This window comes from Rousettus aegyptiacus, unplaced genomic scaffold, assembly GCF_014176215.1.
Source record: "Rousettus aegyptiacus isolate mRouAeg1 unplaced genomic scaffold, mRouAeg1.p scaffold_m13_p_9, whole genome shotgun sequence".
Classification (NCBI taxonomy): Eukaryota; Metazoa; Chordata; class Mammalia; order Chiroptera; family Pteropodidae; genus Rousettus; species Rousettus aegyptiacus.
In genome coordinates this window covers 7,170,577-7,184,008 of record NW_023416312.1, presented here as the reverse complement: position 1 = coordinate 7,184,008, position 13,432 = coordinate 7,170,577, and positions in this window count along the sequence as shown.

The following is a 13,432-nucleotide window of genomic DNA, read 5'->3' as shown; positions in this document are numbered from 1 at the left end:
GGAGAAATAGTCCATTAAACACCATGAACAACCAAGGTGGCGAGGCAGCTCAGGAAGAGAAAAATCTCCAGAAAATAAGCTTAAAGACATAGAGATATGTGATTTAAATGACAGATAATTCAAGATGGTACTTCTGAAAAAATTCATCCATATCAATAGTTCTAGGAACTGAAAAAAGAAAGAGCTAGATGAGCAGAATTCATATTTTTGTTTTTGTTTTTGTTTTTAGTAAGTAGATTGAAACCCTTTAAAAGAACCAAATAGAACTTTTGGAGATAAAGAACACATTAAAGGAGAAGAAGAATGAAGTAGCAAGCTTGGGAAATAGAGTCGACCAAATGGAGGAAAGGATCAGTGATACTGAAGACAGAAATATAGAAATAAATCAGAAGGAAGAAGAGTGAGACTTCAGAATGAAAAAGAACGAAAGAGAAATACAAGAACTAGCTGATACCACCAGGAGAGAGGAGAGGAAACATAAGAATAATAGGCATTACCGAAGGCAAGGAAAAGGAGCAGGGACTGGAAAACATTTTTAGGCAAATAGATGACGAGAATTTCCCAAATTTAAGGAATGAGCTGGAGCTTGGAATTCAAGAAGTCAACAGAACACCCAATTATCTCAACCCAAAAAGGCCTTCACCAAGACACACTGTATTAAATTGATCAAAAATCAATGACAAAGACAGAATTCTCAGTGCAGCCAGAGAGTAGAAAATGGTCATTCATAAAGGAAAACCCATTAGATTATCATCAGACTTATCAGTGCAAACCTTACAAGCCAGAAAGGAATGGAATCAAATATTTAAACTATTAAGTGAAAGGAACTACCTGCTTAGGATAATGTATCCAGCATTTAGACACCCCTTTTGATATGAAGGATAAATTAAGATCTTTCCAGGCATTGAGGGAATTCTCCACCATGAGGCCTGCATTACAGAGAATACTGAAAGGGGTCAGCTCGCCTAAAACAAAATAACAACAAAATACATAATTAGGAGTAAGGTGACTAGAAGGCAGACAGAAGCAGAGGAGTGCAAAATAACAAAGATCTCATACAACTCAATAATAACAACAACAAAAATGATCCAATAAAAATATTGGCAGAGGACCCGAACAAACATATATCCCTAGAGGACATACAAATAGCCAACAAATACATGAAAAGATGCTCAACATCGCTAGATATTAGCAAATCAAAACCACAATGAGATACCATCTCATACCTGTTAGAAGAGCTATAATCAACAGCACAAGTAATAACAAATGCTGAAGAGGATGCAGAGAAAAAAGGAACCCTCATACACTTTTGGTGGGACTGCAAATTGGTACAGCCACTATGGAAAACAGTATGGCAGTTCCTCAAAAAACTAAGAATTTATCTACCATATGATCCAGGAATCCCTCTATTGGATATTTACCCCCAAAGACTTGAAAACCCTTATCCGAAAAGATATTTGCACCCTGATGTTCATAGCAGCATTATTCACACTGGCCAGGACATTAAAGTGACCAAAGTGCTCTATGATAGATGATTGGCTGAAGAAGCTGTGGTACATATATACGATGAAATATTACTCAGCCATAAGAAGTGATGAAATACTGCCATTTGTGACAACGTGAATGGACCTCAAGATAATCATGCTAAGCGAAATAAGACAGAGAAAAAGTTGAAAATCGTATGATATCACTTATAGGTGGAATATAAACCTAAAAGCAACAAATAAACAGGACAAATAAACAGAGACTCATGGACATAGACTATAGACTAGTGGTTACCAGAAGCTAGGGGGTGGGGGAGGAGGGGGGCAGTAGATGGGGTAAAGGGGTTTACATATAGGGGGTAGCGGGAGGGTGAAGTGGGTAAAGGGGATCAAATACATGGTAGCTGAAGGAAACTTGACTTTGTGTGTTAAACACACAATAGAATATACAGATGTCAAATTATAATGAGCAAATGAATATTATATAATTATATTAATCAATGTTACCCCAATAAACTTAATTTTTAAAAAGTTAAAAAAGAAAACCACAATGGTACATTATTACACACTTACCAGAATCACTAAAATAAAAAGTGACAACACCAAACACTGGTAAGGATGTGAAGAAACTGGATCACTCATATATTACTGGTGGGAATATGAAATGATATAGCAACTTGGCATTTTCTTTAAAAATTAAACATGTAATAATGCATCATATGTATATTGCATTGTGCGTTTACCACCCAAAGTTAAATTTCCTTCCATCACCATATATTTGACCCCTTTATTGAATTATACACTTGAAACCTATATAATTTTATTAACCAATGTCACCCCAATAACTTTAATTACAAAATTAAACATGCAACTACCACATGATTCAGAATTTGAATTCCTGGGCATTTATCCCAGAGAAATGAAAATTTATATTTGCATAAAAACCTGTACATGAATGTTCATAGCAGCTTTAGTCATAATAGCCTGAAACTGGAAACAACCCAGGTGTCCTTCTAAGGGTGACTGGTTAAAGAAACTGTGGTATATGTGTACCATGGATTAGTGCTCAGCAATAAATGCAGTAGACTACTGATACATATAACAACTTGGAAGAATCCCAAGGGGTTGATGATGGGTGATAAAACATAATCCTAAAAGGTTATATACTTAGCGATCCCATTAATATAAAATTTTGAAATGACAAAATTATAGGAATGGAAGACAAGATTAGTGAGTAGGTATTGTGAGTCAGGAGAGAGATGGATGTGGCATTCAAAGGGCTACATAAGGGATCCTTGTGGATATGGAACTGTTCTGTACTGTGATTGTATCAATGTCACCATCCTGGTTGTGATAATGCTACCATTAGAGCAAACTGTTTAAAGGGTACACTAGATGTCTCTGCATGATTTCTTGCAACTGCATATGAACCTACAATTATCTCAAAATAAAAATGTTTAATTTTTAAAAAGTTTTTTTGTACACAAAACAGCAATGGAGACAAATAGAGAATATTCTAGAAGAGAATCAAGGTGGTGAGTAGCCTGGAAATTTTATCATGTAGAAATGACTGAAGGGTCTGGGTGGTGGGATGTCACCTGAGAAAAAGACCTGAGAGTGGTACTTTGAAAGCTGCCATCTAGAAGAATTAAATTAGAATCAATAGATAGAAGTTACAAGAGATTTCATTTAAATATATAGAACTACCTAGAAACTAAAGCTATTAAAAAATAAGGACAAGTGTCTGAGTCATAGCTTAGAATTCTAAATATCTAGAGATACTGGCCTTGCTGTTCCTTGAGCATAGTAGGATGCCTTGGGGCCTTTGCACTGGCTCTTCCCTCTGCCAGCAATGCTCTTCCCATACATATTTGCATAGCTAACACCCTCATGTCTTTCAAGTTTTTGTTCAATATTCATTGTAAGTCAATTGGGGGCTCTGGTTTACATTATCATTTATCCTCACTCTGGGCCCTAGGCTGATGAAGCAGGTACCATTTTAAGTGTTACTGGTAGCAGAAAGTTGATGGCAGAGAGAAAGAAAGCTCTGGAAGGTCTTGTGCCAAAACCAAAATGCTCAGTTTCCAAGTGAAGCTGGGTGTTCCCAGAAAAAGGAATTGGAAATTCAAAGAGTAATGTCAGAGAGTTTTTGTGTGCCGATGAGTTCCTCCACGTCAGCAGGGATGTTGAAGAGTTGCCCACCACTTATCATAAGGCCAGGGAAAGGACTCAAAGATAATTTGCTACATATGTCCCAAGAAGTTTTAAGGACATAAAGGACAAGTGTCTGAGTCATAGCTTAGAAATCTAGAAAGTGAGATGGCTGCTCAAATGGTTGCAGCAAGAGAGAGGTTGGATGGGAGTGGCCAGCACTCCCAAAGGTTGTGGGGCAAAGGATATGTGTTTCTTGTGGACCAGATGTGGCATGAGAAATCCATCAGTGAGATTCTTTTAGATCCTCTCCCTACACACTCCCACCTTTGACAGGTGGTTAGTAAGGCGGAGAGGAGGAAAGGAGCCAACCCTGCTCCTCCTTTTCCTGCCATAAGCAGTTAGCCTGCAGCAGACTTAGACTAGAGAGAAGTACTTTTTAATGTTAAATTTCTTTTTTAGGCGAGGCAAACTTTGACCTCACAGATTGCAAGGACCTTGTCAGCTTACAATTCCTTATTTTTTTATTTATTTTTTACGCCTATAGCACCTGGTCTTCCTAGGTGGTCTCCCATCCAAGTACCAACCAGGCCTGATTCTGCTTAGCTTCCAAGATCAGATGGGATCAGGCTTGTTCAGGATGTTAAAACTTTTAAAATCTTTTCATCTTAAAATAATTTCAAACTTACAAAAATGTTGCAAAAATTGTACGAGGAGTACAACACAGGACCGAGAAAGAGAGCCTTCCAGGGGCAGCACAGTTACCGCCCTGAGCTGAGTAGATGGAGTTGGAAGGCCAAGGAGGCTACAGCTTGAGTACTAGAGTGGGGAGAGTGCCACACAGAGTTCTAGAGGTGTGTAGATCTGGCATCTTCAGCAGAGTATTGCCCAGTACCTGTGTTTGAAGAAACTACCTGAGGCTGGATAAAGAACCACCTGAATGGATTAGAGGGAACAATCCCCAGAGGTCCCATAGGGCCCAAATAGTTTCTGTTTCCCCTGGCTGGAACAAGAAAACGTTGTAATTCATAGGACATCGGGCAGAGCAATCAGAAGGATATTGCCTCAGTAGAGGGGATTAATTAGCCCCAGCCTAAAGGCTGCTTTGATGCCACCACCTAAAAGAAAACTTATCTACCTCCTGGCTCTCCTCTTTCCCTTTGGTAACCACTAAATTCTTATCTGTATCTATGAGGTTTTTTTTGCTTGTCTTGTTTAATTGTTGCTTTCAGTTTTATATCCCACATATGAGCAAAATCATATGGTTCTCAACACTTTCTGACTTATTTCTCTTAGTATGATAATCGCAAGGTCCATCCATGTTGTCACAAGTGGTAAAAGGGGTCAAATATATGGTGATGGAAGGAAATTTAATTTTGGGTGGTGAACACACAATGCAATATACACATGAAATATTATTGAATTGTACACTTAAAAAAAAACTTAAAAGCAAGCCTAAAATGGATCAAATTATTTTCAAGTAACTGTGTTCCAGGATAAACCTCAAAAGTATTTATAGAAATATGAAAACATGCAATACCCATTAAGGTAAAATTCACAATGTGTAGTATCTAAGAAAAAATTACCAGGCATGCAAAGAAGCAGGAAAATATGACCCGCAATCAGGAGAAAAATCGTTAGAAACAGATCTAGGAATAAAATAGATAATATTAGTAGACAAGGACATTCAAACAGTATTATAACTACATTCCATATGTTTAAGAACATAGGAGATAGATGTAGGACAATAATGGCAGCGTACGAGGTGTCACCAGTGAGTGGTTGATTTGGGGGCAGTGATATAACTTTCAGTTCAGAGATTGCATGCTCATGCCTAATGACTTAGTCTTTCCATCTCTACCTATCTATAGGTAACACTCTTGTTTGTTCTATCATGTATTTCATCTGTAGCATGTCTTAGAGGGAAATAACTTAAAAATTTTAATATACCTTATGAGGTCCATCTGTTTTCTCAGAAACTACTGCTTACTCATTGTGTGTATTTAAAACATCCTATGAGTTTTACCTATATTTTATAAGCTAGTATTTTCCATATAATCTATGCTTAATAGTTCTTATCAGTTTCATCCATCCTGTTGGTTTTTCTTGTATTTTATGGCAGATTACAATAATCTATGTCCTTACAATACTTGTAGCATCTCTACACAACTATATCTGTCTATAGCCATATCCCTATTTCTCTCAATCTTTTTCTCTTAATCTCTCTCTCTCTCTCTCTCTCTCTCTCTCTCTCTCTCTCTCTCTCTCTCTCTCTCTCTCTCCGCCCCCCTCCCCTGTGTGTGTGCGTGCGCATGCCTACACACAAGCCTCAGTATCTGTACCTAACATGACAGCAGGGACTTTGGCTGTGTTGTTCACTATAATATCCTCAGCACCAAGACAGTGCCTGACACATAATAGGTGTTCAATAAATCCTTGTTTAAATGCTATATATGTTAACGTTTTTCCACAAATACATATTGTGCGACATGGCCATTTCTCTTCGTTACTATTTGCTCTTGGCACTTACAATGAAAAAAGTAATGAAGCTGCACTCAAATGACAACTAAAATATTTTTCATAAGGTCAAATGGGTCAAAGAACTAACTAGTTTGACCACAGTTGGTATGAATGAATAACCAGCCAAAAATAAAATAAGGGAAACAAGGAAAATGCATAGATTTAATCTTACTCTTTAGCTATAGTGCCTCCACTCTACAATCCACTATTCTAGTCCAAATGACACCTCTGCATTGGGACAAAGTAGTTTCCAGAATGTACATGTATTAAGGGGCAAGGCAGGGGGCAGAACAGGACAATTGTTCAACTAAACAGAAAAGACTAATTCAGCATTTTGCAGTTTTCTCCTCAGTAGAGCTGGGACAGGGTAGGAAGGATATGAAGAGAAGGGGCTGGGCACGTTTCAGGTGTGCAAATGACTGGAGACAATGCGAAGGTGGGCCGTGTACGCCAACACCACCTACAGGGAAGGTGCTCTTTAGCTGGATAAATGCTGGGCTCTTTACTCAACAGGGTTTGTATTTAGAGGAGAATATTATTTAAGCTAGAACTCACAATTCTTGTGTCTTACTCAGTCAGCAGGGACCCAGTGACAGTTGGAAGGAACACAGGAAGATTGAAGTGGGGGAAACAGCAAGACACTGGCAAGAGATTGTGAAATGGGTATTTTTGCTCTTCTGAAGCCTGTTCCAGTCATTAGAATAATCTCAGATGAACGGGCACATTAGGAAAATTACTATTATTATGCATTACAAGGTTACAAAGAAAATGTGTCCTTTTATAGCATCAGGTTAAAAAAATCTTATAACAGAGTCATTGAAAGTTTTCCCTAGCTTTCTTCTTGCCAGTTCTGGTCTGTGTTTTTACAAATTTCTTCAGAGCCCATTTTCCATTCATTGGTCACAGAAGAGTGTGCACATTGATGCCACTTGTGAATCCCCTGATTTCTACCAGGACTGAAATTGGGGCAGCATTTCTTCAAAGATTTATTCTAGCAGTTTCTGTTTTCCTTTTTGGGTGGGGTGTTGGAATGGACTATATTATTACTGAAACATGAAGAAAAGCCAAAATATTGTTTTATAAGGTAAATCATATCCTGCTTATGTCAAAATGGCTTGTGACATGCTGCTACAAAGGACACCAGCAAGAAAGTGAAAATATGGATGTGGTTCCGTAGTGTAGTGGTTAGTACTTCTGCTTTACACGCAGAAGGTCCTGGGTTCATGGCCCAGTGGAGCCATAGTCCATGGTCTATGGCCATGCCACCCCGAACAAGCCAGAAGTCTGATCTGGGAAGCTAAATAGGGTCAGGCCTGGTTAGTACTTGGATAGGAGACCACCTAGGAAGACCAGGTGCTGTAGGCATATAATAATAATAAATTTAAAAAATAGAACTTTATATTAAAAAAAAGAAAGTGAAAAGACAACCCACAGAAAGTGAGAAAATATTTGTAAATTATATATCTGACAAGTGGCTTGTATCCAGAATATATGAAGAACTTCTACAACTCAATAATAAAAAGACAAATATCTAGTTTGAAAATGCGCACAGTTTCTGAATGGACTTACAGAAGTTACACAAATAGCAAATAAGCACAGGACAAGATGATCAATAATATTAGTTATCAGGGAAATGCAAATCAATACCATAACGAGATAGCACTTCACATCCACTGGGATGGCTATAATGAAAAACAGTAACAAGTGTTGGTGAGAATGTGGGGAAATTGGAACCCTATTACACCGCTGGTGGGAATGTAAAATAGTGGAGCCACTTGGGAAGACAGTGGCAGTTTTTTCAAATGTTAAACATGGCGTTGCCATATGACCTAGATATCCTAATTCTAAATATATACCCATGGCAAATGAAAACCTCTGTCCACACATTGTGTGGTTCCATGTATCTGAAGTGTCCAGAATAGGCAAATCTATAGGGACAAAAGATAGGCTAGTGGTTGCCTAGGGCTGAGAGGTATTGGGGTGGGAGGTAGGGGTGGATAGAGAGCGACTGCTAATGGGCACAAGATTTTTCTGGAAGAGATGATGAAAATGTTCTAGAACTGATTGTGATGATGGCTGCCCAACTCTGTATATACTAGAAACCACTTAACTGGGTGAATTGGATGGTTGGTGGATCATATCTCAACAAAATTGTATTTTTTTAATGAAAAACTGAAACCCTAGTGACAATGTCCAGTGCATCGTATCTTTTAAATACAAGTACTACCTGCAGTGGCAATACTACTCTTTAATACGTGGGTCTAAAATCGTGAGTTGGATAAGATTCAGACTAAAGATTTCTGTGGGTTCACAGCATTTCATAGGTCCGACAGGAAGCCTACGCTCCAGGCAGAATTTGTTGCTGGTGCATCCTGGTACTTTGTCAAGTTTCACAGTGAAAACCAGGATGAACGGGCTCCAGAATTGTGCTCAGGAGGGCCAGTGTTGCTGGGAGCTGGGGACAAGGAGTGCAAAAATCTGAGGTGTTTTAAGTGAGCACCTTCTCGTTTCCATTCCGGGCTAAAACTATATCTCTGCTTCGTTTGGAATTGAATAGCATTTACACCCAGCCAGCGCTTTGCTTTGCTTTGCTTTGCTTTGCTTTGCTTTGCTATGCTTTGCTTTGCTTTGCATTGCGTTGCGTTGCGTTGCTCTGTTTTGCTTTGCGAGAGTTTTTACTCTGCTTGGAAAGCCTCGAGTTGTTTTGAGAAAAACAGAAATTGGTCGGGCTGGAGAGAGGGTGATTGACACAGTCCTGCAATTCACAGAGCCGCCCTGGTCGGAGCGCTGCCCGGGGGAAGCGGTAGGGGGCACCCTGCGCGCTCCTGCCCCGTCGCCCCTCCCAGCTCTCCGCGCGCCCTTACGGCGCGGACGTGCTCAGCCCCCGCCTCTCCCGGGCCCTTAAAAGGCGCGCTCAGGGGGCGGCACGGCTTGAGTCGTCGTCCGCAGCCGAGGGTTTCGGACGTCGACTCTGCGCTGCGAGGTCTCCGGCAGCCGCCCATCCCCCCGCTCTCCTCCCGCGCTCGGGAGCAGGTGCCGGGCCCCGTGCTCCTCCGCGGAGCACAGCCGCCGGCCACTCGCGCGGCGTTAGTTAGGACCGATGGAAGGCGCCGAGGCGAGCCCCATGGAGAGCGGCGGCGGGATGCCCTTGCCCGAGGCTCTGGGGGAGGCTGTCGGGTCCCCACGGCACCCGCTGTCCCCGACAGGCGAGGTGGCGGCCGGGCCTGGGGAGCTCGACGGGTCGGCCCAGAGCGCGGAAGGCGAGGGCGAAGGCGCGCCGCGGCGGCCCCTGAGGGCGGTGTACGTGGGCAGCGAGAGCCCTCAGGGCGGCGCCGGCGGCGGCCCTGCGGTGGGCGCGCGGCAGTGTCTGCTGCGGGCCTGCGAGGCGGAGGGCGCCCGCCTCAGCATCGTGTGTTTCGGGAAACTCGACTTCGGGGAGACGGCCGTGCTCGACGCCTTCTACGGTGCAGGTGAGGAGGCAGTACCCCCGTTTGCCCCGGGCCCGCTCCTGCCCGCCTGCCTTTTGCTCACGGTCGCCATGGCGCCGGTCCCTCCCCATTCTAGCACCCCCTGCCGTTTTCGACGGCTCTGGGAAAGGGGAGCGTAGGTAGCATGTAACCCCTTTACAGGGAGTCGAACAGAGGCCACCGGCATTTATAGCTCTTTATTATTATCATCATTGTATTAGTTTCAGGTTTACAGTCCGTTGGCTAGACGGTTATATAGTTAACGAAGCGATTTCCTCCATTACGCTGTCGGCCGGCTCTGCACGCGGCCATTTTCCTACTACTTGACTATCCTCTGTGCTGCGCTCGCGAAGGGACGAGGAAATACAGATTCGTAGTCACAAAATAGCCAGGAGAGTATAGAGTACAGCAGCATTTCGACCTCTTTATGCTTAAACATCAGATGGCCCAAGAAACCGCCCGTAGCCCAATTTTGCGGCAGAGGTGTCCGAACCCACGTGCGGCGGACTTATGCCGTCCGTGCTGGGAAGTGGGCCGCACAGCCTGAGGCGGGCGGGCCAGCTAGGGAAGTTTCATCTGTATTTATTTGCAGCCGCTCCCAGCGCTGGCTAGCATCACCGCCTCAGCTCCGCCTCAGATCATCAGGCATTAAATTCTAACAGGAGCACTGGTCCCTGGTGCCAGAAAGGTCGGGGACCGCTGTCTTACAGCAATGGGTCCTACAGCCCTGGTTACACATTACTATCACCTGAGGAGCTTCTCAAGCTCCCAATGCCCAGACTGTATCCCAAACCAACACCTTCAGCATCTGAAGCCTCTGATTGTTTAATGTGTCCCGGGTGACTCCATTCTCAGCCCAGGGTGGGAATGGGTGCGTTACAATTGAGTGCGCGTGTGTGTGCGTGTGTGTGGGGGGGGGGTGGCAGGTGGGGAGTGTTGCGAGGGCGGGGGGTGCTCTTAGAAGTGTCCCAGCATTGTTTCGCACACTTTAATTCCAGCCCTCAAAACACATCGACAGTGGGGCTGTGCTCTATCTACCACTAGTGTGGTAGACAGCTTTTATCCCATAATGCACAAACATTCGGAGATCAGGGTCTCTTCTGTTGCTGGAATGGAACACTAGACCTCTAAGCTCATTGTGGTAAGTGTGCCATGAGACCCCAGCGTTAAATTCAATACTTTTGGTTGGCAAGAGTTTCTCCAGGTGTGGCGTGGACTGTTGGTCGCTCGACTCTTTTCCTTACCCACCTTTTGAAATCCATGTGACGGGCCTCTGGCACTTGGGTGACATTCATAAGCATCGTCTGTGAGACAGTAATTACCTGGGAGTCCTTATGCCTTGGTTTCTCCGCTGGTCAAAAGAACCTTAAGGTGCCTCCCCTAAACCTGGAAGCAGGTGGGAAGGTAAATAGGGGAGTTTCTCTAACAGACTTGCCGCACCATGCCGAAGTGGTCAGCTAGGTTTATCACCGTTCATCCTTTGCCTGGGGAACACTGATCTGTTTTCTGCAGAACAAGTCCTCACCAGCTGGAAGGGGGGCGGGGTGTTAGACTTGTTCAAACAAGTCACAGCTGGGCCAGTAGAAAACAGTCTCGACATTCCTGACCACTCTGAGTATTTTTCCTTCAGTACAGCATCTTTTTAGAAAAGTTGTTCAGGAGCCCACTTCACCTGGAACCACTCGGTTTTCTCTACTTTCTCTTCATTCTCCTCTGAAATTGGAGTTTGAATAGACTCTTCTATGAAAGGTCAGTGTCCATTTTGCCCGTGGGCACAACCGTAGCCTCCTGCCTGCTGGTGTCAACTCTGAAAAACCGATATGCTGTGGCATTGCTTCTCTGGTGGTGGTGGTTGTGGTGTGTGTAGCAAGCCTCCATCTATTAACAGCCTCCTTCCTTCTGGTTGAGTGTGAGAGTTCAGCCCGCCAGAAATCTTGGCCTTTCAGTTCTAGAGCTACACAACAGGAATTTAACGTTTTATCGCTCTGGGTCCAGATTGCCTCGAATTTTTGGTTGTGCCATGTACCTCTGGTCGACCTTGGCCTGCTCTTGAATCCATCATTTCTCGGCACATCATTATAACTAAAATCCTTTTATAGGTTCGATAAAGGTTATACACACCTCCAGTAAGCGGATTTATGGAGTGAACAGACGACCCTCACCGTCACCTCTCTCGGCTTCCTGATTTCTACCACTCAGTTTTTTTGGCGTCTCCACACAAAAGATATGGATCTGTCACTTTGCTTCCTTTGTAAAAAGTTCTAAAACCACAGCTGTCCAAGTATGGTAGCCACAAGTTTCCATTTCAGCTAGTCAAAAAATCAAATAAAGCCGGTTCCTGTTTTACCCTAGCCACATTTCAAGTGGTCAACTGGCACAGTGAAGCGAGAGCATTTTCCTCATCGCCGAAGGTCCCATTAAACAGTGCTCTTCTAGAAAAATGCTTGAGAGGGAGGGAGACTATTGAATTGCCCCAAGGGTATTCTAGGGAGGATCATAAATGTGAACTGTAAGTGCTTCCTATCTCCTTTTCTCATAACAAGTCAAAGCTGGTTACATATCACCAGTGCCCGGGTGATTTGATGGGCTGCAGGAGAGCCCCAGGCAGGCCCGCATCCCAAGCAAGAAAAGTAGAAGCTGTTGTGAAAGAAAAGCGCCGTCGGCTGCGAGAGGTAGGAGCAGCGCAATGGCTTTTTTAAAATTGTGGTAAAATATACACCACATAAAATTTGCTGCTTTAACCATTTTAAGTGCGTTTCAGTGGTAATAACTACATTTGCACTGTTATGCAATCGTCACCAATATCCATCTCCAGAATGTTTCATCATCCCAAACAGGAACTGTACCCCTTAAACAATAACTTGGTCTTCTTCCCCGCCCTCCCCCACCCAGCCCCTGGCAGCCACCATTTGCTTTCTGTCTTATGAGTTTTCCTGTTGTAGATACTTCATATAAGTGGAGTCATACAGTATTTGTCCTTTCGTGTCTGGCTTCTTTTGCTTAGCATAATATCTTCAAGGTCCATCCATGTTGTAGCTCTTATCAGAATGCCCTTTTAAAGGCCAAAGATACCCCATTGTGTGCATGTACCACATTATGTTAATCCACACATCTTTGAATGGGCATTTGGGTTGTTTCCACCTTCTGGCTGTTGTGAATAATGCTGTAATGACCTTGGGTATATGAACGTCTGCTTTTATGTGGAATTGCTGGGTTATATGGTAATTTTATGTTTAATTTTTTGAGGGATGTCCCATTCACTTTTAGCAGAGGACCAGCCTTTATTTTATTTTTTAGCATCCATCATCCATCTTCAAAGATGAGAGTCTTGAATTCAGTAGAACTATCAGATTTACCAAGTGAAGGTCAATCACTTGTTTGCTTCCTGTATTTGTAGAATAAAACATGTCCTTTTTTTTGGATATGCCTTTATTCCTTTTGTTGAAGTGCCTATTTCTCCACTTTAACAGAATTTATTGTCATGGTTTTAGCTAACTTACTGTGTGTGTGGAGTATATTTATACAGAGCAGCTTCCTCTCCCTGTTTAAGTACATGCTGTGTCTCCCTCCTGCAGGTCCTCAGTGTTTGTGAACCTATCAATGAGTGAGACATCCCGCAGGAAGGAAAACTGTAACTGTCTAATGCTTTCTCAAACATTTAACCATGGAAGCTCTATTCTCCCAGGATATTATAATTGAATATACTTACTGTGCGGTCAAATCTTAAAACTGAGATCTGGTCCAGTAGAATACAATACATTTATCTTCTGGAAGTGTGCCATGTTATTAATTAGGTTTACTCTCTAGTTA